Genomic DNA, 25,104 nt, shown 5'->3' with positions numbered 1-25,104 from the left:
GTGAAAGAATCTGGTAAGAAAATGGTAGTTAGCTGCGCGTATCTTTACTCCCTGCACTCGAGAGGCAGAGGCAAGCAGATCTCTGAGAGTTTGAAGCCAGCCTGGCCTACAAAGTGAATTCTAGGACAGCCAGGGCTATTACACAGAAAAACTTTGTCTCAAAAGGAAAAAAAGAAAGAAAGGAAGAAAGAAAAAGATACTCACAGTTGTTAGCATACCTGCCCCCAGGTTGCTTAGCGACCTCTGATGTCATCACCTGCCGCCACCACCACCTGCCCAGGATATAAAAAAGACAAACTTACCTTGTCTCTTCCTCTCTTCCTCTCTCTTGCTGTTTCAGTCTCTCTTGGGCGCCCTCCCTTTTTCCTGCTCTCCCCATGCCTCTACAATAAACTTCTTCATATCATATTTTTTGCCTGGCATCTTGGTTTTCATATTTAATGACAGTATGGTTTCATTTTTAAACACATACATGCTGCCGGGCGTGGTGGCACACACCTTTAATCCCAGCACTCGGGAGGCAGAGGCAGGCGGATCGCTGTGAGTTCGAGGCCAGCCTGGTCTACAAAGTGAGTCCAGGATGGCCAAGGTTACACAGAGAAACCCTGTCTCGAAAAACCAAAAACAAACAAACAAAAAAACCACATACATGCATGCATGCAACTATCACAAAAAGACGTATTAGTGGTGATGGGTTAAAAGATTGCAAGGGAATCTTATTTTACCTTCTTAGACAGACCCTAGTCTTAGAAGTAAGGTCTCTATCCCAGTTACTTCCTATCGCTGTGATAAAACCTTCCAAAAGGAGGAAGGTTTATTTGGGCTCACAGTTGAAGGCACACTCTATCACAGGGTGTATCTGCAGTCAGGAAGTAGAATGATGAATGCTTGCGCTCTGCTCCCTGCCACTCACAATGGCCAGGTCTCCCCATCTCAGTTAACCTACTCTCCCATGTGCCACAAGTATGCTCAGAGAGAGGTCCATCTCTTGGCTAATCCTGGATCTCAGTAAGTTGTCAACTGAGGTCAACCATCACAGTGTCCATGCACATGACAAATAAGCATGTTAGCTCTGAATGAGGCAGACCCTGATGGTTCGGCCTGTCCACAGAACCCTGTGTGGAGATGAAGGGGGGGGGGGTGTACAGTAGCAGCTACCTTAGTGGCAGTCTCTAGGGAAGCTGTTTGCCAATCTTTTTTAGAAGGTGTCAGGAAAAGGGGGTGCTATGGTTGGCATTTTAGTATTGGCTATTAGAAAGCACTGAATCTGGCTGAATTGCCCTCTGGAGGCAAGCCATTGGTCGTAGGGTGACTGTTCAAGGTGTCCAGCAGGCAGGGATCCGGGCAAACGAGTTGGCCTAAAACGATGACCTGTGTTAAAATTATGGTAATAGCACCCATGACATTTTTTAAAAAGTATTTATTTATTTTTATTTTATGTACATTTGTGTTTTGACTGCATGTATGTCTGTGTGAGGGTGTCAGATCCCCTAAAACAGGACTTACAGATAGTTGTGAACTGGGAATTGAACCCAAGTCCTCTGAAAGAGCAGTCAGTGGTCTTAACTGCTGAGCCGTCTCTCCAGCCCCCGTGACATATTTTTTATGAGAAAATTATACGATAGATAGCATATCTTACTGTTCCTAAAACACTCAGCTTCTTTTACATTTGTAAAAGGAATTTGAAAATATAAAATAATTACTTTGAAAGCTTAAAAAAAGCGTAAAGGCTAAAACTAATGGGAGCAGAATAGAAGCTGTGGTAGAAATGGACTTTGACATCAGAAGGATCTGAACTGATCCCCACGGCACCAGCGCCAGTCCTTCCTTGAAGAGCTCAGGGTCCTTGGCCGGTATGGATGAGGAAGGCTGTGCGTGGCTGGGGTTCTCTCGGGGCACACAAAACCTTTTTCCTGACACAGTTTTGTTTAATGAATAATCACTGTTATTTTCTTTTTATACTTCAGTCAGATAGATATAGGCATAATTATTTTTAGAATCAGGGGGGAAAAAATCTCATGAAACAAAGTAAAGGTGGTGAAAGGTTTACAGGAAGCAAAGGGCAAACCGGGAGCCTCTCTTTAGAACGTGCTCTCGGGGCTGGAATCTGACATTCCCTGAGAGAGGCTGAGCAAGGAGGAGGCGGTGCAGCTCTCGCAGCTTTCCCGACAGTGAACTTCCTGCCTTTGAGCCGACTCACCACACTCCCCTTACAGATCTCAGGGAAACCCCAGCGCCACGGTGCCACACACCCCCGCACGTACACCCACACCGGGGCCCAAGTATCGGGTAGGATTCTTACTGGGACTTGAAATAGCCTGTGTGGTCTCTTGTTCTCAATTACCCCATCTCATCAGCAGGGGCTTCCCCAGAGCAAAAGATGTCATCAGCTCAAGGGGACAAATTCATTTGTTGTTGTTGCTCTTTTTCTTTCATCATCTTTCTTTTACTATGCTTTATTTTAAATATTTTAAGTCCTTCCATTAGATGAACTGTATTTCATTAAAATGTCAACTTTGTACATTAAAACGTGATCCACAGAGTAAAAAGACCACACATAAGAGAAAATGCAAATTATGTATCTGATTAAAAAAAAACAATGTCCGGGATATACAAGGAACTCCTACAAGCTGCCATCATCAAGAGCAACACAAACCAACTCAAACATAAGCAATTGCCGGGGCATGGTGGCGCATGCCTTTAATCTCAGCACTCAGGAGGCAGAGGCAGGAGGATCACTGTGAGTTCGTGAGTTCCAGGCCAGCCTGGTCTACAAAGTGAATCTAGGACAACCAGGGCAACACAGAGAAACCCTGTCTCAAACCCCCCCCCAAAAAAAAGAAAAAGAAAGAAAGAAAAAGAAACAAACAAACACAAGCAACTAGGCAACGACTTGATGTTTTCCCTACAAGTCATAAAAACGGTCAACAACAATGAACTGGACACCTGAGTCACAGGAGAAATGCAAATCAAACCCACAATTAGATTTGATCTCATGCCCATCAGAGCGCTATCATTTAAAGAGATAAGTAATGTTGGTCAGATGCCCTGGGCTCTCTAGGTGGGAAACGAACATGACTGCCTCTGCAGAACACAGTTTTTTTCTTGAAGAGAGGAAGGGAAAAGAGAAGAGAAAGAAATAGAATTATGGTATGGTCCAGCAATTCCATTTGTAGGTAGGAACACAAAAGACTGTTTTAAAAGTCAAGGAGGAGAGCCGGGCACAGTGGCGCACGCCTTTAACCTCAGCACTCAGTGAAGCAGAGGCAGGCGGATCGAGGCCAGCCTGGTCTATGAAGGCTGAGGCATGGCAGAAAGGCAGGGTCTAGCTCTATCTTCTGAGTTACCTGGCAGCCATTGTGGCCAAGTTGGTATTTTGTGTGGAAGGTGGTGGCCGTATACTGCATCGATATTTTTGGCAGTTTCTGCAGAAACAAGTTAAGATAACTGGCCTTTCATGGAATACAGATGGACACCAGTCCTTCCGACCTTGGCTTGAAGGCAGCCATTTCAACTTCCCACCAAAGAAAGAGGGGGGCCTGAGTGCTGGAAGAAGGGGACAGAGACGCTTTCCTCCAGTAACATGCCAGAATATTCCAGAATTCAGACTTTTGAGGTCTGATTCCATTTCATAGCAAAGCCCCCTTAAGCCCACCACGAGCCTCCACAGTGAGGCAACACCCGGTGTCCAATCCGCGCATTTGCCAGGCACCGTCACAGGCATATCTGGCCCAAGAGGAGGGCGTGGGTTTGAGTAAGACCCAGGCTCTGTCCCCATTTGACCCAAGTGTCAGATGGATCGCAGAAATATGAAGTGGTGATGTGGAAACTCGCACACAAAAAAACTGGGCAAAAAGCCAAAACAAAACACAACACAAAACAAAACTCTCCTCAACTCAGAAGTGGCTGAAATTCAAATATGCATTTCCCCAAAGAAACCCAAATGGCCCATAAGTATGTAAAAAGAGGCAGGCATTATTACTCAGCTGGAAAATGCAAATCCAAGCCACAGTGACAAGCCACTTCATGTCCACCAGGTTAGGAAAAAGGACAGATGCTGTCGGGAAAGGTGAGGACATTGGCATTCTCTCTCTCTCTTTTTTTTTTTTTTTTTTTCCCAAGACAGGGTTTCTCTGTGTAGCCTTGACTGTTCTGGACTCACTTTGTAGACCAGGCTGGCCTCGAACTCATAGTGATCCTCCTGCCTCTGCCTCCCAAGTGCTGGGATTAAAGGCGTGCGCCACCACTGCCTGGCTGACATTGGCATTCTCACACAGAACTGGTGGGCACATAAACAAAGCAGCTATCTTCAACAGTTACCTTGCCAGGCATGGTGGCACACGCCTTTAACCCCAGCACTTGGGAGGCAGGCGGATCGCTGTGAATTTGAGCCTGGTCTACAAAGCGAGTCCAGGACAACCAAGGCCACACAGAAAGACCCTGTCTGGAAAAACAAACAAACAAAACAAAAAAAGAAAGAAAGAAAGAAAAAGGAAAGTTTTAAAATTAGGAAATGAAAGTTGCAAGTGAGTTAGGATTCTGAAAAGAAAAAAATCTAAGACTTTATACTCAAAATGCATTGCTTTTCTTCCTGGCAGAAAAAAAATGAAACATAATCCTTAAAAATCACTATTTATTAAATTTATATGATAAATACATGTAAGCCGCATTGGACTATTTTTTATTATACTTCTAATTTATCTAAATATATTTTGAGAATAAACAACCAAGGAATTAGGAATATTAATAGATTTTATCCATAGGGATTTCCCCCCTAAATCTTGTATTTAAATCAGTAGTTCTCAGCCTGTGGGTATCGATCTCTCTTACAGGGGTTGCCTAAAACCATCAGAAAACATAGATATTTACATTATAATTAATAACAGCAAAATTACAGTTTTGAAGTTACAACAGAAATAATTTCATGCTTGGCGGTCAGCACACCATGAGGAAGTGTATTAAAGGGCCCCAGCATTTGGAAGGTTGTGAACCACTGCTTTAAATGTTTTCTTTTTAAAGGGCTGGGGATAGCTTTGTTGGTAAAGTGCCTGCTGCAAAAAACGTAAGGGCCTGAATCTGTATTCCTAGCACACACAAGAAGCTGTTAACAGCAGCTGGTGCCTGTGACCCATCACACTGGGTAACCTGTGCCCACCCTCTGAGCCAGACACTGAACTGCATACTAAAAAAGAGCACGTGTTGGGCTGGAGAGATGGCTCAGAGGTTAAGAGCACTGGCTGTTCTTCCGGAGGTCCTGAGTTCAATTCCCAGGACAAACATGGTGGCTCATAACCATCTATGATGAGATCTGATGCCCTGTTCTGGCCTGCTGGCTCTCATGCAGACAGAATACTGGTAAATAATAATAAATCTTAAAGAAGAGAGAGAGAGAGAGAGAGAGAGAGAGAGAGAGAGAGAGAGAGAGAAAGTGTTATGTTCTATGATTGTATCTTTATTTTGGCTTTATTTTTCCAGAGCTGAGGACCAAACCCAGAGCCTTGCCAGAGAGAGAGAGATTTCAAAATGCTTACCATTTCAAACACCCAGTAACCATAGTATCTGATGGACTCAACACAAGGCCCAGGATGACAGCCCCTCTCCAGCATCCCTCTTAAGGTCACAGGCCCAAGAGCACCTGTTCCTCAACAATACCACTCAGTAGAGTCTTAGGAGCTGGTTCAGCAGGCACTGGTCTTCCACTTGTCCTTGCCTTGGCTACATTGGTTCCTGCGTATTGTCGCAGATTTCCCACACCTCCACTCCATCTCTGATGCAGGCCCAAGATTGGGGCCGGGGAGAGGTGTCAAAGGTAAGTCACAGGAGTCAGAGGAGGAAAGTGGGTCTGAATACAGGATGGTATTAAAGGAAAGGTGGAGACAGAAGATCAGAAGCCAAAGGCTGGGGCTTCCCAACACGACAGTGGCACACCAGGCTGGTCTGATCTGCCCTTGGCTAGGAGGTGGGGCTTGAGGTGGAACCATCTAAAGGAGACACTGACATATGCACTGAGGAGAAGACATAACAGGTGGCAGGCAAGGGTCAGAGGTCCTACTTCCACAGGCAGAGAAGGGAGCATAGGGCAGCCGGAGTGTAGACAAAAAGAGGACTCATGAAGGATCCTGACTCTCAGGCTATTTCTTCCCACACAGAAGCCTTGGAGCAGGACGCAGAGGTGACGATGGTCTCTGGGCCAGCTGGCCTGAGGTTCAACTTCGCTTTGCAAGGAGGATGTTTATTTAAAGCAAATCGCTATGTTTACTCAAAGCTTTGTGCTGTGGGCCCTCAGTGAGGAATTATCAGTGAAAGCTAAGCTATTAATCAATTGTGTGGCCTGGCTCCCCTTCCGGGAGCCAGTGAGAGGGACAGAGGAGATAGGGAGGAAGGGAGCGTGAGGGCAGTGTGGGAATGAGTGCCCTCCTGAGCAGGAAGGTCGCAAGGGAAGTGGCCTTGAGGTGGTGCCAGGGGCAGGAGTGGAGTGGAGGGTGGTGTTCCATGGCTTGGCAGTCATGAGACAAAGCTGGCCGGAAATCACATTGTGGGACACTTTCTGGTCAAGGCCAGGCTGCCCAGAGAGGAAGGACAAGTTTCCTGGACAGACACTGTGACACTGTGCCCTGGGGATGGGAGCCGTTATGCTGCTGGGCAACCGAGTTTCTCCAGGCCAGATTTCTGGATCTTGTTCAAAGTCTAAGCACAAGATGTTTTGCAGGTACCTATGCTAGACATGGAGATGAGGTCCACCTGCACCACCTCGTGCCTTCCCATGTGCCCTTAGTCTTGCTTGGCTAGCCTGGTTTGATGAAGCTGTTGGCCCATACTACAGGTGAGCAGGCTGGGCAGGTAGGGTAGGCTCTCACAACAGTGCTTGGCTAAAAGGCCTACCCTGGAGCAGCCTCAGAACTGAGAGAATAATTAGCCCATAAAAGCATGTATGGAGGAAGACATGCTCACATGTGCACCTGGGACTTTGAGCAACTTGAGCTCACCCACTCTACAGTAGCCAACACAAGGTCCTTTTTAATGCACTTGGACCAGAGCAGAACAGGTTTTTCTAGGAATCTGGACCATAGTTTAGGAGAAACAATGCTGTGTGAACTCCAGAAGTATTAGGTGGGTGAGTGGATGGATGGATGGATGTGTGAATGGATGGGGAGGTGGGTGGTTGGGTGTATAAATGGGTGGATGAAGGGATGGATGGATGGATGGGGAGGTGGGTGGTTGGGTGGATAAATGGGTGGATGAAGGGATGGATGGATGGATGGATGGATGGATGGATGGGGAGGTGGGTGGTTGGGTGGATGAAGGGATGGATGGATGGATGGATGGATGGATGGATGGATGGGGAGGTGGGTGGTTGGGTGGATAAATGGGTGGATGAAGGGATGGATGGATGGATGGATGGATGGATGGGGAGGTGGGTGGTTGGGTGGATAAATGGGTGGATGAAGGGATGGATGGATGGATGGATGGATGGATGGATGGATGGATGGAGAAATGAATGAATGGGTGTGTGGATAAATGAATGGGTAGATGGATGGATGTGTGGATAAATGGGTAGATGGGTGGATGAAGAAATGGATATATAGGTAGATGGATGAATGGATGGGTCAGGAATGGGTGGGAGGATGAACGAATGACTGGATGGGTGGATGGATGGGTAGATGGATGTATTCTAGTCTCACTTCTGTTGCTGTGATAAAATACCCTGACAAAAGCAGCTTGGAGCTAAAGGGGTTTGTTTCAGCTTTTCCAGTCCAGGTTGTAGTCCATCCTTGTGAGGAAGCCAAGGCCAGTTCTTTCAATAACCAGTGAGGTCACATCCACAGCCAATAGCAGGGAGAGAGTGAATGAGTGCTGGCTACTTGCTGGCACTCACGTCAATTTCTACACTCCTTTGCAGTCCAGGACCCCTGCCTAGGGCATTATACCTCCCACAGTGGGCTGGTCCTCCTCTATCAACTGATTTACTAAAGACATCCCACCACAGACAGTTCCTCACAGAGACTCTTCCCTGGTTATTCTAGGTTGTATCAAGTTGACAAAACTAACTGTCTCGGATGGATGGATGGGTAATTCTTGATGATGATATCAGTAATACCTACGCTGTCACAGTGATGGTGAAAAAAAATGCAACTACAGGTAAAGCAAAAGGCGGAGGACCAACTAACAGCTCAGCAAATGCCACCAGTGTTCTTACTACAGTTGCTTTGGGCATGCCAGGGCTTCATGTCTCATGCCCACTTCGCTCACATGAGTGCCTCTTGCCACACAGACCCTCATGAACATTCAACATAAACATTCAACTTGCTAAGCTGGGTGTGCTGGCACACACCTTTAATCTCAGCACTCGGGAGACTGAGGCAGGCAGATCACTGTGAATTAGAGGCCAGCCTGTTCTACAAAAGCGAGTCCAGGACAGTCAAGGTTACAGAAACCCTATCTCGAGAAAACAAAACAAAACAAAACAAAACAAAACAAAACATTCAACTTGCTGTTCTGGGCTCATAGCACCTAGATACCACCGGATAGCTGCACGATCATGAGCTGCTTTCTTTAAATCCCTATACCACAGTTTCCCTGTAGGCAAAATAAAGGAATAGACCAACACATGTGACGTGATGGCTGACACTCACTCTTAGGGATGTGAGTGTTCTTTGTGTTCCTGTTCAGACACGTGGTGAGGGCAGGGGCAGTGGGCTTGCCCCTACCCTGGGAGCCATCACCAGCTCTTAGAGTTTGAACACAGAAATCCAGGTTAGCAGAGGCGAGAGGGGCCCACCCACACCAGGTCAGCAACCCCAATTCTTCTTGGAAAATCTCTTACCTCCTCCTTGAATGAGGTCATCTCATTCAACCAGAGACCTGCACAGATAACAAACTCCAGTGATGCCTCCTGCACCATTTAAGCTTTCACATTCTGTGAACACGAAACAGGAAACTTAAGAAGATGGCCCTGGCCATGGGCAGGCGAGATGACTCAACAGGTAGAGCAACTTGCTGCCAAACTGATGACCCGAATTTGATCCCTAGAGCCAGAGATGGGAGGAGAGGACGGACTCCCACTTGCATGCCACGGCCTGGATGTACCTGATCTCATACACATGGAGACAGACAGATAAACTTTAAAACCTGGTTTCTCTGTGCTGTCTTTTAAAATGGGGGGTGGGCTTGAGCATGTGGCACAGCAGAAGCCCAGGAGTGTTCTTGGTGGGGAGGGGAGGGTGGTTCATGGTGCATTGGCTGGTGGCTGTGGGAGGTGGAGGTAAAAGGTGAGGGAGCCTATCAGAGGTGGTGGGAGCTTTGGGAGATTTTCCAGGTCTTGGCAGAGTGAATCTGTCCCTAGAAGCTCAGTTCTGCTCCATCAGTCCCCTTAACGCTCTCCTAGGGGGAGACTAAGCTCTCCTGGGGCCCTTCTGTAGGGCCTGGTGCCACCAAAGGCAGGGCGGGAAGTTCCTGGAGCAATGGCTCCTCCTCTTCCCCTGCTTGCTTTAGCTATGTTAATAGCTATGCTTTAGCTATGTTAATAGAAAGTTCTGTTCCTGACAGCTGTGGGAGCCACTGAGGATCCTGACAGGACAGGCTACAGGCCATTACAACTTTTTTGGGGGGTGGGGGGTGTTCAAGACAGGGTTTCTCTGTGTATCTTTGGCTGTCCTGGACTCACTTTGTAGACCAGGCTGGCCTCGAACTCACAGCGATCTGCCTGTCTCTGCCTCCCGAGTGCTGGGATTAAAGGCGTGCGCCACCATGCCTGGCTGCCATTACAACTTTTATGGACATTTCTTGTCCTTCCCCCTCTTAGACCCTCACCACTGCTCTCTGAATACCTAAAGATCCGAAATAGCTGAGCATGGGGATCTCAGCATGTGGGAAACTAAGGCACACGGGGTGGGGTTGCGGGGATCCAGAGTCAAGATCTCCCTGAGGTATATTGGGAAACCTTGTCAACAATGAAAAACGCCAACCTGGTCTACAAAGAGAGTCTAGGACAGCCAAGGCTATGCAGAGAAACCCTGTCTCGAAAAACAAAACAAAAAGAATGAGAAAAACAAGGAAGGAAGGAAGGAGGATGGATGGAGGAAGGGGGAGAGAGGGGAGAAGAAGACAGCCATGCAGAAGCCTCCTTGGTTTGCTGGAAGGCTAAGCAAGAGCCAAGCTGCCTCCTCTCTCCAAGTTGGCACAGGGGGTTGGGGTAGGGCAAGGCTGCCCATACTCGACTGATCGTGCTTGAGTGTGGATCTAAGCTCTGCCATTCCCACAAGGACAGCGCAGCTGTAACTCATTGCTGTGTTGTGTGTGAGGCTCGGTGCTGAGCATCCAAGTGTGTTCTTTCCTGGAGTCTAGACATCCCATAACTTTTAGATACAGATGAGAAAAATCGAGGCTGAAAGAGAGAGGCTAAGTAACTTGATATGGGCGAGTGACATGGCTGGCACATAGCAAAATCAAGATCGAAACCCAGAGCCGGAATAAGGGACGCGCACTCATTCCTAAAGGACATGTGTTCATTCCTTTTCGGCTGACAGGATCCCATGAAGGAATCTGCCTTCAAATTCCTTGTCTAGCACAAATCCTTAAAAGGACCTTCCTGCTTTCTAATTATATTTATTTAGTTATTTTGAGCTTTTCTTCCTTCCTTCCTTCCTTCCTTTCTTCCTCCCTCCCTCCCTCCCTCTCTCTCTGTCAGGCCTGGAATTAGAAAACTCTCTGCTTAGCCTCCTGAGTGCTGGGATTACAAGCACGTGGCCCACACACAGCTTCTCTCTGCCTTGTGTGGAGGGGACAATGAGACTGTCCCTCATGTGATTAACCACTTGCGTGCCCTATGCCCTGACACCCATGGCTTTGGGAGGAAAGGCCTGGGGCAGAGTGTTGCTGTGTGTAAGCTAAACTGACACTTTCTTGTGCTGTAGCCCAGGCTGGCCTTGAGCTTGTGACCCCTTGCCTCAGTTTCTCACGTGCTGGGCTTAGGGGCCTGTACTGGTCACATCGTAGGGCTTCCCTCAGCCAGTACTGACCACAACATGTCTCTGGGGCTGGCTCATTCCTGGCCACAGCAGACTCCTCTATCTGTGCAACCATCCATCCGTTCATCCATCCACCCCGCATCTGTGTGTTTTTGTGTGCACACTAAGTCCTGAACACAGAGGGTGACAGAGGGAACCGGGAACGTTCGAGGCGCCTCCAGCCTGGAGAGAGAACCGGTAACGACTCAAGCAGAGAACCAGGAGTTTCTAGGTAAAAGTCAAGTGAGTTTCTATTTCCCCTTCACACCACTTAGACTTCTCCTCTCGCCCACAGTGGGGTAGGGTGGGGCGGGATGAGGTTTATCTGAAAGGGCAGCTAGCTTCTCAGGGGACTGCTTCTGCCCTGTGGATCTGAGTCAGCCCAGAGGTCTGTCAGTGATGACACAGCCCCGGACTCCGCCGAGAGCTACTCCGTGTCACTTCCCTGAGACACCGAGACAGGAGAGAAGGCCCGTCATGCAGCCTTATTTCTGTTACTTCTACTTTCTTCTACCACAACAGACGCCATCATGAGTGACGCTGAATTCTTTGTTCCTCCAAGAGCTTTCTACATGTGACACAAAATGCTGGGAAACCAAGGCTCTTCAGGAATGTTTCTCAAGTGTTGGCCTCTTCTCTTCTCCTCCTATAGGAAAACAAACAAAAAAAGATGCCATTGAATAAGTGTTGAGAGAGCCGGACGTGGTGGCGCACGCCTTTAATCCCAGCACTCGGGAGGCAGAGGCAGGAGGATCGCTGTGAGTTCGAGAAACCCTGTCTCCAAAAAACAAACAAACAAACAAACAAACAAAAACAAAAAAAGAGAGAATAAGTGTTGAGGAGAAGAGCCCAAGAGAAAGGAGGTTGGCAGGGGTCAGGCATCGTGGCACGCTTGCCCTCACAAAGACAGCTCTGAGTTCAGCATTGAGGTGTTACAGTTGAGCCCCGCCAGACCCCACAGAGGAAGCCCATTTCACAGATGGCAACACTGAGAGCTCAGAGAAGATAAAAAGAACCTGAGTTCATGACAACAGAGGCCCAGGGACAGGGTGAATCTGCTGCCTGGCAGGGGTGGGGTGGGGGTGGGAGGGGGTGGGGGCATTTGCATAAGGGCAGCCCAGGCCCAGACCATCCAGACTGAGGCTTGGCTACATGCTGCTCTGTGGCCTTCTTACCAGGTTCCTGACATGTGCCGGGCTCTGCCCAACCCTCAGGCCCATCAAGTTCCAAGATAAAAGATGGGTCTAGTGATCAGCAAACTTCCGTTTTTCTTTCAAAGCTAAACTAGATGTGGGGCTGTCTGAAATGCAGTCCTGGGTGGGTAAGGGACAGAGTTTCATCTTTCTTCATATGGAAAAGGTCCAATAAAAGATTTAAGTTCTACCCGGGGTAAGAAAATAGGGCAGTAAGAATGCCATGCTCTCTGAAGAGAGATTAGATCAACCTCAGAGGTCTGAATCAGGCTCAGTGAGGAAGGAAAAATCACAAATTTGAAGCTCAGCTGAAGAGTGCTTAACTAACAAGGCCCTAGGTTCAATTTAGAAGGGGTAGAGCCCTTTCTAGCATGTGTGAGGACAGTTTGGAAACCACGTGTGCCTCTCACTGCCCGCTGAGGTCCTGTGTGTATGGGAGGGGCCAGAAGCAGGGGCAAGCAGGGGCTCTAGTCAGCAAGGCTTGCGAAGGGATCACTGAATCACAGGCAGCCTTTGCCTGAATCTCACTTAATCCTTATTGCAAGAGGAAGATGGCCAGGCATGGTGGCGCACGCCTTTAATCCCAGCACTTGGGAGACAGAGGCTGGCAGATCGCTGTGAGTTCAAGGCTAGCCTGGTCTACAAAGTGAGTCCAGGACAACCAAGGCTATACAGAGAAACCCTGTCTCAAAAACAAACAAACAAAACAAAAACAAAGAGGAAGATGATGCCCATTTTTGCAGATGAGGAAGCAGGGTTAGAGGGCCTATATCTGCCGAGTGTTAGAGCTGGGATTTGGGTTCTGGTGTGACTTTAGAAGCTGTGAAAGCAGAGTTCTAGAAGTCTAGAAGCCACCTGGGTAGGAATCTCCCAAGGCTGATCAAAGCACTGTGTCTAGGGGCAAAAACTCACTAAATCAGAAGAACTTAAAAGAATGGGGCCCAGAAGCTGCCCATGGCAAGCCTTCCAGTCTTTCCAGGTGGTTCTTACGCATATAAAGCTGAGGTCTCCTGCCTGTGCATCAGTAACCCCTGCACGGAGACAAGGGACAGGTGGAATACGGAGAAGAAGGCCCTAGGCTGCTAGGGTCCTCAGACATACGCTGACGGAAGGAATTACTTCTGTGACTTTCGGCAAGCCCCTCCAGTCAGCTTCCCAGCCCGAGCCTGGGGACTAGTGGAAGCTCATCATCTCGGATAGGCCGGCCGGCCAATCAATCTCCCCAGTAGGGCCTGTGCTGGGTTACAGGCATGTGCAGTATTACGGACATCTGCAGCATTACATGCCTGGCTTTCACATGAGTGTGGGGACTGACTAGACCCTTGTGCTTGCACACGAAGTGCTGGGTCCCACAGAGCCACCTCCCCAGCCCCCCCCCCCCTTTTGTGCTATTTTTATCTGGCTTCGCCTGATCTGGGTGGGTGGACAGGATTTGTTTGCACAGTTCCATTAGCGGGCCTGGTCCCGCCCAGGAGAAGAAGAAGGCAAAGTCGTCTTCTTGGAATCTTGAAGAATCTCCTGCAGGAACTTAGGAAGAGGCTGGGACCACCAGGAAGGGCACTCCATGCAGACATCTGCAAACTGACAACTGCAAATCACCTGACCACTCCTGACCCAACTGCATGACCATGTTCTTCTTGAAATGACTATCAGTACCCATATCTGTCTGTCTGTCTGTCTCTAACCTATCTTTTCTTTCTTTTTCTTACTCTGTAGCCCAGGCTAGAATTAAGCATGTAATCTTTCTTCTCTAACCCCCCAGATGCTGGCATTGCAAGCTAGTGCTTCAGCACCCTATCTTTTTTTGTTTTTGTTTTTCGAGACAGGGTTTCTCTATGTAACCTTGATTGTCCTGGACTCACTTTGTAGACCAGGCTGGCCTTGAACTAACAGAGATCTGCCTGCCTCTGTCTCCCAGTGTGCTGGGATTTCCAGTGGCTCTCAGCACCCTATCTTAATGACATCTGCAGCCATGAAGGACCGCAGCCCTAGACCCTCTGGAAGCAGCCTAGACCTCTCTGTGATGACAGATGAGGCCTCCTCCTCATGTCTTCCAGAATAAGAAGGATGCAGTCAGACAAGAAACACTCTGTCTGTTTGGGGATGGAAGATCCAGACAGCAAGTTCTGTTCTTTCTCCATCTGGCTTCCGTGGTGAACTTTCTCCTGAACTCCTTCCAGCCTGTGGGCAGCTCTTCTGCCAGGAGGAGCCGGTGCCAGGAGAACAGAGTAATTGCCTCTCGTGTTGTGCATGCAGAGCCTTCATTAACACATCCGTGGAGTGGCTTTTGCCGCCCTCTGCCACAGCATCCCGCCACGGCCCAGCGTGCAATTCATCACGCTTACATGCTTACACCTCAGAAGAGCCAGTTGGCTTTCTGCTTCTGTGTGCTGCCTCACTGGGATCGTCACATGGGGTGATAACGCAATGGGGTGTCGTCTACAGAGAAGACCATTGGCTTGCTCGCTCAATGGCACGTGTTAGTGACCAGGCCCCGACACACTCTGCTTTCCATCCTACCCTCTGCGTAGGGAAGTGGTGCTTTTATTCCATGAAGCTCATGGATGCCAGGCCGTATTCTGAGGTCAGAAGACCTGGAGTTTAGTAGTTAGTAGATCTGACAAACATCTATGCACTTGACTGTACACTTCTGAATGCCGTTTTCTTTATATACAAAACAAGAGGGATGGCATCGACACACAGACTGCCAGAATATAGCCACCTGCCATTTTATACAGAGAAAAACTAAAGCCTAGAGGTGGCCCTTTCAGCTCATCCAAAGTCATAGCTAAGATAACATTAAGACCTGAGATTTCAAGCCTTTGAGATTTGGATGAGATCAGACAAAAGGTGTGTGTCATGTGTATGTGTGTGTGTGTGTGTGTATGTCCGTCCAAGAACCCAAGTCAGGCCATCAGGCTTGGAGTCTTGACTCCGTTAGCCATCTTACTGGCCCAAGCTATACGAAGAGGCAAGGAAAAGATTCCTTTGTGTGCAGCAGCGACTATTGGGGTGACTTCCTTTGTGTGCAGCGGTGACTGTTGGGGTGACTTCCCTCCACTTGACAGGTCCCGCTGCTTACAGTGGCTAATTCTTTCCCAATGGCAATTGTCCCTTGATGGGATGTTTTTGGTTGTTCTGACTGGAGTGGGAAAAGAAGCAGTGTGAAGGGAAAATTCTACCTGGCCCACTCCTGTGTCCAAGCGGTGATCGTTTATGAAGGGTGATCGCCAGAGCTGGCCACTCTGCTAAGCTTCCATCACCCCCTCTGCTCTACCACACTGGGAAACAGGCTCCCAGTGCACGCTCATATCCAACCCTCAGCAGGATGGACACCTATATAAATCTCTGGGTCCACTAAAAGTACTAAAGAAGTCTGATTAATCTCTTTCTACAAATATCAACAGTGAGGTTGAAAAAGCACCATGCTTCCCCCAGGTCATGTGATTCTTGAGAGGAGGAGCTAGGATTAGGATTTAACCCCAGGCACCTGGTGCCACAATCATGTATGTATTCCTTCTTGAAGTTTTTCAGGCTCCTTGAAATCGGCCTGTGCCTGTCCACCTGTCTCTACACCAAGAGGCAGAAGGAGCCGCCTGTGGTCCAGGGAGGCCCCAGGCAAGGCAAAGGGAGATCATAGAGTCTACCCTGACTCCTTGGCTGTGGGAACCTCTGACCTGCTCTATGAGTTGCAAGGTAGCTTCGTGGGTGACAGGTGTCCTACCTAAGGTTACAAGATGCCAAGCACTTTCAGGCCCGTGGGCTGGAGGCATCCGGAAGCCCATTCTGTAGGTGCTTGCTTCCTGATTTCTTGCATTAAGTGTCTCATGGCGGGTGGCCATGTGTGAGCTCACCCTGCAGACATCTGTTTGTGAGAGGGACAGTGTCCTTCCTAACAGAGGCAACGAACTCTAGCTGGTTAGGAGGGCAGGTCTTGTCTGGGCTATGTCAGGGGAAGACAAGTGTGTCCTTCTTAAATCATCAGCCCTCCCTTCCCGGTCAGGCTCAGCTCTGCTTGCCAAGGTTCTGAAGTTGTTATTTGTGAAACTTCCGAGGGGTTCATTCCTGTTTCACAGTGTGGCTGAGCCTCTAACTCACCTTCAGCTCCACCTCAAGGCCAGTTCTGCCAACAAAGCCATCATCTTAAACAAGCCTCAACATCTCCATCTACAAAATGGGACCATCACTCAACCTCAAAGAGCGTGAAACTGATGCCAGAGAAAAACTAGTGTTCGTTGTCGCCTCCTTTCCAGTGGGGTGGAGAGGGAGAGCGGATGGCAGGGCACTTGGGAGACATGGGGGTTGGATTGGGGGTGCTGGGAGGGGCAGGCTTCGGAATAACCTGGTCCCTCCAGACTTGTTCCACCTGGAGCTATGGTGGAGGGTAATCTCCCCACTGATGCTGACAGCCTTGCTCATACACACTCAGCTATTCACGCTGACTAAAGCTGCTGCTCTCACTGCTGTGTGAGCTCAGAGTAGTCTCCATGAGGAAGTGGTTCGGAGGCTCCTGGCTGCCTGGCACAGAGGATCTGCCATTGGTCAGCCTGTTTTCCCATTTGTTAATGTGGGTTGTTGATATCCTATTGGTTTCCTGGATTAAGTTAGATCCTGTATGGACTGGGCTGCCTCAGAGCCTGGCCTGTGGGTTGTGCTGTATCAAGGCTACGAGATATTTACCGTTGTTGTCATAGCAGTCCTAGCTACAGATGGTGTCCTTAGCCTGACTTAGTCTTGGAGACATGTCCGCCGAGAGAGTGTAGCTGGTTGCCCTGGACCCACCTTAGTCCCATTGCCTGAGTGGCAGCCTGCTGAGCCAGCCTCACCCTGAGGAAGAGCAGCGAGGAAGATGTCAGCAAGGGCTGCAACAGTCTTTCTTGGTAGAAACTTTAAAGTAGAAGACACCATTCAGGGAGGAAGGGAGAGCATTCCACAAGGCCAGCCCTGTTGACTATTAGGTAACCTTGCCTGAGGTCACTGCAGAGTGTAAGGAGGAGCAATGATGTGACTGTGTTCATGGCCGCCTTGAGGTGGATACAGGATGGGGGAGGGTAGGCTGAGAACAGAGGAGATGAAAGACTTCTACCTTAGGTCTTTCACAAGGCTCCTGAAAACAGAATTCTGGTCCTTCCTCCAGAATATCCTTGGAACAAGCCTCTGAAAGCCATGTCCACCTCCCATGTTCCTCCTCCTAATCCTCGTCTCCTGTTCCTCTTGAGGAAGTGTCTGGGCTTGGGGTGAAGCTCAGTTGACTCTTCGGACTGATGGACTCTCCTGGTACAGTGAGGAGCCTTGGAGGCCCCCCATGGTGACACATACACAGGGCCTGGATCCTTCAGCTGGGGACTTCCAGAGCAATTGGGGAACTGACCTCACACTAGGTCTACAGGTCTCAGGCTGAGAAGAGCCCTGAGCTTCTCAGTGCAAGGAGAGGGAGCAGCCATATAAACAAACAGCTAAGTCCACAAACCAGTTCCGGCTCCTCGTTTGTACTAGATGAACACAAATGAGTCACTTGGCTATCTGTGCCTCAGTTTCCTTCTGTAAAAAAGGGGATTCAGCCGGGCGTGGTGGCGCACGCCTTTAATCCCAGCACTCAGGAGGCAGAGGCAGGCGGATCGCTGTGCGTTCGAGGCCAGCCTGGTCTACAAAGTGAGTCCAGGACAGCCAAGGCTACACAGAGAAACCCTGTCTCAAAAACAAAAACAAAAAACAAAAAACAAAAAAAGGGGGGGATTCAGCTGTGGCTTTTCCAGTTTCAGTTATCTGAGGTCCGCTCTGATCAGAAATATTGAAAGCAAAAGTCCAGGGGGAAAAAAAACAAGTTAGAAATTTCAAATAATTTATTGTAGTATATTTTTATAATTTTTCTATTTTACTGTCAGTTGCAATGTTGATATCTTATCATTTCTAACGTGTTATGTACACAGGGAAGGCACAGTACAGAACACAGCCAAGCACCGCTTGTAGTTTCTAGTATGCCGCCTTGAAAGGTGTCTCCTACAGATGAAGGGACTCATGCACCCGCCTCACTGTGTGGATTTCATGAGAATTAAACGATGTTATATGAGACAATCCATTTAGAATAGGGGTGTGTTACACATTCTGTCCTCGGTGATGTGTTCAGATGCTGCGGGCATGGCGTAGTGATCAACTGGAACAAAGAGAGTCACTGGTGCTGAGGTTGCTAGCGGGGTTGCTGCAGGCTCTTGGAGGACTGTGCTTATGGGATGGCTCGGGCAGAAAAGCACCTGCTGGGCAAGTGTGAGGGTCTGAGTTTGGTCCCCAGCACACACATAAAAAGCTGGGTACGGCAGAGGCTTCTAATCCCAGGGCTAAAAAGCCAGAGAGAGGGGCAGATCCCTGGGGCTCACTGACCGGTCAGCCCATTAGTGATCTCCCTAATCGGTGATCTCCAGGCTAATTAGAAAGAAAAATCTCTATATAAGGTGATGAAACCCAGAGTAGCAACACTTGAAGTTATCTTCTGGCTGGCACTCACTCACACACACACACATTCACACACTCACTCACACACACTCACTCACACACACACATTCACACACTCACATACACACGTTCACACACCCACACACTCACACACACATTCACACTCACTCACACACACACACACATACACACACACACTCACTCCTACAGAAAGTGATGCTTTGAATATGAGCTGTTAATGATGGGACGGTGAACAGGGCTAAAGGTGGGACACAGGCTGGCACCCTATGGCAGCCAAGAATGGTTTTGCTTTCCCCAGACCCTAAGGTGAGTTTGGAAAGTGCAGCCTGGAGATGGGCATAAAAGTCCATCCTGGACTGTCTTGGAGGTTAGGCCGAGGTGAAGAAGACCGCAGTGGGGCAGGGAGGGAGGACAGGCAAGACAAAGCTGGAGGCAGGAGGCCCATCTTGGACAGGAGGGGGCTGTCAGGGTGAAGAAGTGGCAGGAGTGGCCTGGGTGACAGGAAATGAGATGTACAGAATAAATACACATAGTTCCCCAGGCTGCCCTATGTGCTAGTGAGAGGGGGAGGGGAGGCCACTGCCTGCTTCTGGCTGGGAGACTGGAGGGAAAACAGTGCTGTTCTAGGAAGTGGGGCAGCCAGGAGAAGGTAAAATGACAGGTTCTCAGGGAGGACGTCTAGTGCCGGGTACCATACTTAGAAGGCTTCACCTTGCTCTCAAAATGTCTCTAAAATGTGCCTTAAAATCAGCCTTAACCAGGAACTGCGAAGGCTCTAGAACTCTGATGTCAATGGGCATGGTGGTGCACGCTTTTAATCCCAGCACTCAGGAGGCAGAAGCAGGTGGATCACTGTGAGTTCGAGGCTAACCTGGTCTACAAAGTGAGTATAGGACAGCCAAGGCTACACTGAGAAACCCTGTCTCAAAAAAAAAAAAAAAAAAATTAGAATTCTGATTTGAAATTCCTTATCACATTGCCTGTTTATCTTCCATCATCTCACAAATCAAGCCTGGGGGCACACCTCCAGACCGTTGAATCAGATGTTATGAGTCAAAGCTGTCTCACGGAGCTTGTAAACGCTGTAACTTCAACTTTGTTCAACTAAGCCAAGAGCAGCTAAGAGCATCGTTCCTGGGCAGTTTGTTCATGAAACCTCAGAATCCAGAGATGCAGCCTCTGAGCAGAAGGAAATGGGCAGGCTCAGAGGTGAAATGTATTTCCCGTGTGTCTTAAGAAGGTAGAGAGCTGGGAGCCCAGGGCTCTTGTGAATCCTGGGCTTTCATCCGATATAGAAAGCTCAGTTGCTCCCAGAGTGGGGCAGAGCATAGGCCAACTTGTCATGTGGTAGGCAGAAGGTACCAGCAGGTAGTATTTCTACCTTGAGACAGAGCCAGTGGCTACATCATTTTGTTACTTAGGAAGAAGGTAATTCACCGATGTTTACTGAGTGTTGCTTCAGGTTTCCTCACAGTAACACGCATGAGATTTTCTCCTCAAGGATGAAGACCCAGGACCTCAGAGATGCTGAGATCCGTCTAATTCACACAGACAAGGGGACGTGGACTTAAGGTTTGCATGGGTCCAAGGAGTCCTCCACAGCCCAGCTTCTTTCAGATGTTGCTTTTCTTTTGTTTCTTTCCCTTTTTTAGGTCTTGGGGTTGGGGTTGAAGACTGAAGGTGGGGTTTGCTATTTTGTACAAGGGACCTGTCTCACACGTCATCCAAACCCCAAGTTCCGTTTGCGGAGGAAGTGAGAGGTGAGAGAGTCGGTCATGCAGAACGCAGCTGGGCTGCCTGAAAGGGAGACCGAGGTTGCTGTGAAGGTGTGGGCTTGGGTAGCTCTGGCTTGAGTCACAGCAGGTGCCACTCCCATGTCAGTACTCATTAGAGGGTCATTGTCCCACTGGCCTTGGTCACTCACTCAGGTCATTTCCTCCCCAGTCTCTGAAGTCCACATGAAAGGAAAAGAAGGAAAGAAAGAAAGAAGCAAAGAAACAAAGAAAGAAAGGGCTTGGGTAAGGAAAAGAAAAGAAGCAGGAAGCAGCAGCTGCCCAGGCATCCTCTGCGAACATCCCAGACCCAGGAGTAAAAGGTTGTAGGCTTCATGGGGTCCAAGGATTTGCAGTTTGAGTCATCTTTTAATAAAAAAGAATATAAAACTATGGGAACAAAACTAAATTAAAACAAATATTTATCTCACAGGGAGGCAGAGGCAGGTGGATCTTTGTGAGTTCGAGGCCAGCCTGGTCTACAAAGCGATTCCAGGATAGTCAAGGAAACACAGAGAAACCTTGTCTCAGGAAATAAATAAATAAATATGGGTAGGAAGCACAGTGTCAGTGCCACCTTAGAGTCACACCTCTTTACTACAGTGTCTCTAGAGGTGGTTTACCACAAATGAAAGCGTTATACTTCCTGTTTGTGGCTGATCTCCCTTCCCCAGGACCCCCTGCCCCTCCACGCTGTGTGAGGACCCAACACTTCAGTAAATACACTTATGATACACTTATGATGTCATTGTCAGACCTGAACATTGTGGGCTTGTGGCTGTCACCCAGACAGGTGTTCCCAATTTTTGGGGGGGAATTGAATGACAGCCACAGACACCTTTCTATATGTTTCACATGCAATTTGAGGGGTTCTTAAGCCCTCTAAAGCATATCTGTGAGTCTCAGGAATGAAACCTTAACCTAGCACATTTCTCTTAAGTAGCACATAGTGTGTGTTCGTGTGTGTGTGTGTGTGTGTGTGTGTGTGTGTGTGTGTGTGTGTGTGTCTGACCCAGGAGGCTAGGACACAATAAACAGCACGGGCTGGAACTCTGACTCCTCCCCTCCTCCACAGTGGCTGCTCTGCCTTTAGGACCCAGCAGAGTGAGCTCTCTGAGAGAGGAAATCCTAAATTCTACCCTCTCCCCTTAGAAGTTCTGTCTTGTGTTTCTCCTTTTCAGACTTGTATTTTTGCTCAGTGTAAGGCCAAGGGCAGAAATGACGGCGTGGAAACACACAGGCAGGAAGCAGGGATGCCCCCGTGTCTATGAACATGTTCAGAAATGAGAGTGCGGGGGAGGAGGGTAGTACCAAGCATCTCTGCAGAGACAGAACTTAGCCCTGGGGAAGTCCCAGGAGAGTCCAGCCTGAGTCCTGAGCTCTCTCCTCTCCTCCGCAGCGTGGGTGGTCGGTTGGGGTGCCCTCGGGGGCCCCATGTGGTGCGCTCTGCAGGTGTGCCGAGGACTCCGTCCCATTCTTCAGCTCACCACCTCCCTCCCCCAGATTTGCCTACTTCCTCTAAGCCACCAGTTAAGGTCTGGCGCCTCACCCTTGCCACCTGACCCTCTTCTGCCACAGCAGAGTGATTTTCAGTTTTGTATATGTTGGTTTCAGGCCCGTGTGCTGCTCCATTAGGCGTGAAGTTCAGTGTGAGCAGGTTCTGGATCCTTGGTATCTTCGGTCCGGTACATGAGGCTTTTCTACAGTCATTTAGTAATGTAAATAAATGATGGCATGGGGTAGAGTTCTAGATTCCTTAGGTTGCTGTGATAAAATACTCTGACCGAAAGCAATTTAGCGGAGGGAAGGATTTACTTGGGTTACACTTCCAGGTTGCACTCCATCTTGTGGGGGAAGTCAGGGCAGGAAGTCAAGCAGGAGCTTGAAGCTGAAGCCACGGAGGAATGTTGCTTGCTGATTCGGTCTTAACTAAACTTTCTTATTCAGCCCCAGAGCCACCTGCACAGGGAATGGTGCCACCCACAGTGGGCTGGGTCCTGCTTTACCAAGGAACAATCAAAACAAGTCCCACAGATGTGACTACCAGCCAGTCTGATCTGGCCAACCTCTCACTCGAGACTTCCTTCTTGGGTGACTGTAGGCTGTGCCAAGTTCACAGTTAAAGCTCCTGGAATGAGTGCCCTCTGCCCCTCGTTTCTGAAGTCTTAGACAGGCCTGCGTGTAGCTGGGTACTTGCTTCAACTCCTAGAGTGGGGAGTGGTGCCCAGCCTCTCAGAGGAAAGGTTCCACCCAGCAAGGGCACACATCCGGACTGGACTCTCTGGAGTTATAAGTCTGCTCTTTTTTTAAAATTTTATATATATATATGTATATATATATATATATATATGTGTGTGTGTGTGTGTGTGTGTGTGTGTGTGTGTATATAATACTTTTATTTTATTACACATACAGCAGGGAGAACCATGTGACAATCATGAGAATAATGAGTTCTATACATGTTGCATTCATAGTGACTTGGCCACTGCATTCATCTCGTTTGAAGTGTTTTTCCTGTCTTGTTGGGTCTAAATTTCTGAAAGAGATTCAATATTTATCCTATCTCAACTCTAATACCTTAACTTCTTTATCTTGATCTAAAATAATCTTGTCCCCTCACCGTCTGCTCTTTTTTTTAACAGCGCCTTGGAACTGTGGGAGTGCTTTGTGGCCCTCCTACCCGCAGCTAGCCTGCCCACTAGCAGGCTAGTGAGGGGCTGTCAGCCAAGGTTAGAAGCATGGGACTCCCTTGAGGCCCGCAGGCACCGAGGCAGAATTAAGAACTCAGAAACAGGGCCTTCTGCCTTCTGGGCCTGTCTCCAAATAATGGGGCTGTGCAGAGAGAAGACTGTTAATTCACACACGGTAATGTTTTTCTTTCTTTCTTTCATTCATTCATTCTTTCTTTCTTTTTTCCACTTAGTGTGGGGTGGAATATATTCTTTTTTTCTTCCTTTTTTTTTTTTTTTTTTTTTTTTTACCTGACACCCACAGCTTCATAAGCTGTCACACTAGCAAGGCAACCCTGACGACCAAATATTCTTTGTCCTTCCTCTTGTTCCTCTCAGTATCGGGTGGGGGTGGGGAGGCGAAAGATTGACGCCACAAAGAAAGCCCTGAGGCACAGCCTGGTTTCTCCTCCCTGGCTCCAGCCTGGGGAGTGGGAGGTGTGGGTGGAGAGTACTGGTACCAACCACTGGGTACTAGCCTCCTGAGCAGTCAGGTCCTCTTCTTTCAAGTGCCCCCAGAAACAGGAAGGTGGAGTCTGACCATGGCATGCATCAGGGAACCGCAAGTGCAGGGGGCAGGTGAGTTCCGCTCAGTAGGTAGGTCGGCCCCTATGGCCGGATTCCTCTTCAGTAAGCTCCAGTTCCTGCCTCCCGCCCACCTCAGGTGAAAAGATGAGCATGAAAAGACTTTGCCTTTCTGCAAACGTCAAGTCTTTACTTTTCTTGTACCAATCACCTTTGCAGGAGAATGAGAACTGAGCTGTGATAGGATAGTCAGGCAGCCGAAGACAGCTGATTGGTGCTAATGGGTGTGGGGCGTGGGCTGCCCCTGTTCTACCTTCTCTGGTTAATCACGGAGGCTTTTCGCGGAATCCAACAACCTGGGTAGACGCGAACCTTCCTCACGACCCGGCTGACTAGTCTCGGAGCGTCGTGATAGGGGCCCACAACATCCCGCCCCGCCTTACTCAGCTGGTGACTCTGTCTTAGATCACTGCTCTGTGGCTTGAGCACTTTGTCTCTGTTCCGGAAGAGGCTTTGCTCTGTCATAGATCTCCTCCTCCGGAGGCCAGTGCATCAAAAGAGAGTCAGCACCCTGTAGAGTTGGGTTCCTAGGTGAGTGAGTGGCAGGCGTTGGTTGCTGAGATTAAAATGTTAAGAAAATGCCTAAGGAGAAAGAAACAGTTGGTTCTTTGTTTGAGCATTCCACGCCGGCCTCGCTCCATACCTTCTGGAAGGGACTTTTGAATACCTAGGATTCCTAAGGCTGAGAGAAGTAGAGGCCCTGGGGGGGAGGCGGGGGTGGGAGGTGGGAGGGGAGCCATACGCAGCCCAGGGGGAAATCCTGCCTCTGTCTGCTGTGCACTAGTTGTGTGAACTCCAGAACTTGATCTCTTGGTACCCCTAATTTCCTCATGAATAAAATGGGGGTGACAATAATAATAATAATAATAATAATAATAAATTCTTCTGTGTAAAGCATTTTAAAAGTTGGCTGATACACAACAATCGTTGTACACATATGCTGTTATGAACACTAAGCTGTAAGTCTGCAGAATTCCTTACTACCTGTAACTAGGAGCTGTGACTATTTTTCTTTATTTTTTCAAAGAAAAAAATGTTTTAAAGATTTCTTTATGTCGCTTGGCATGGTGGTGCATGCCTTTAATCCCAGCACTTGGGAGGTAGAGGCAAGTGGATCTCTGGGAGTTTGAGGTCAGCCTGGTCTACATAGTGAGTTCCAGGACTACTGGGACTGAACTTCCGTCCGCTGGAGGACGAGCAAGTGTTCATGATAACGGAGCCATCTCTCCAACACTAAGACGTGTGTGTGTGTGTGTGTGTGTGTGTGTGTGTGTGTGTGACTTTTGAGACCAGAGAAGCTGGCTGTTCCTGGAGCTGGGAGTTAAAGGCAGCTAGGAGCTGCCTGACA

This window comes from Acomys russatus, chromosome 5 (genome assembly GCF_903995435.1).
Source record: "Acomys russatus chromosome 5, mAcoRus1.1, whole genome shotgun sequence".
Classification (NCBI taxonomy): Eukaryota; Metazoa; Chordata; class Mammalia; order Rodentia; family Muridae; genus Acomys; species Acomys russatus.
This window is presented reverse-complemented; position numbering follows the sequence as displayed.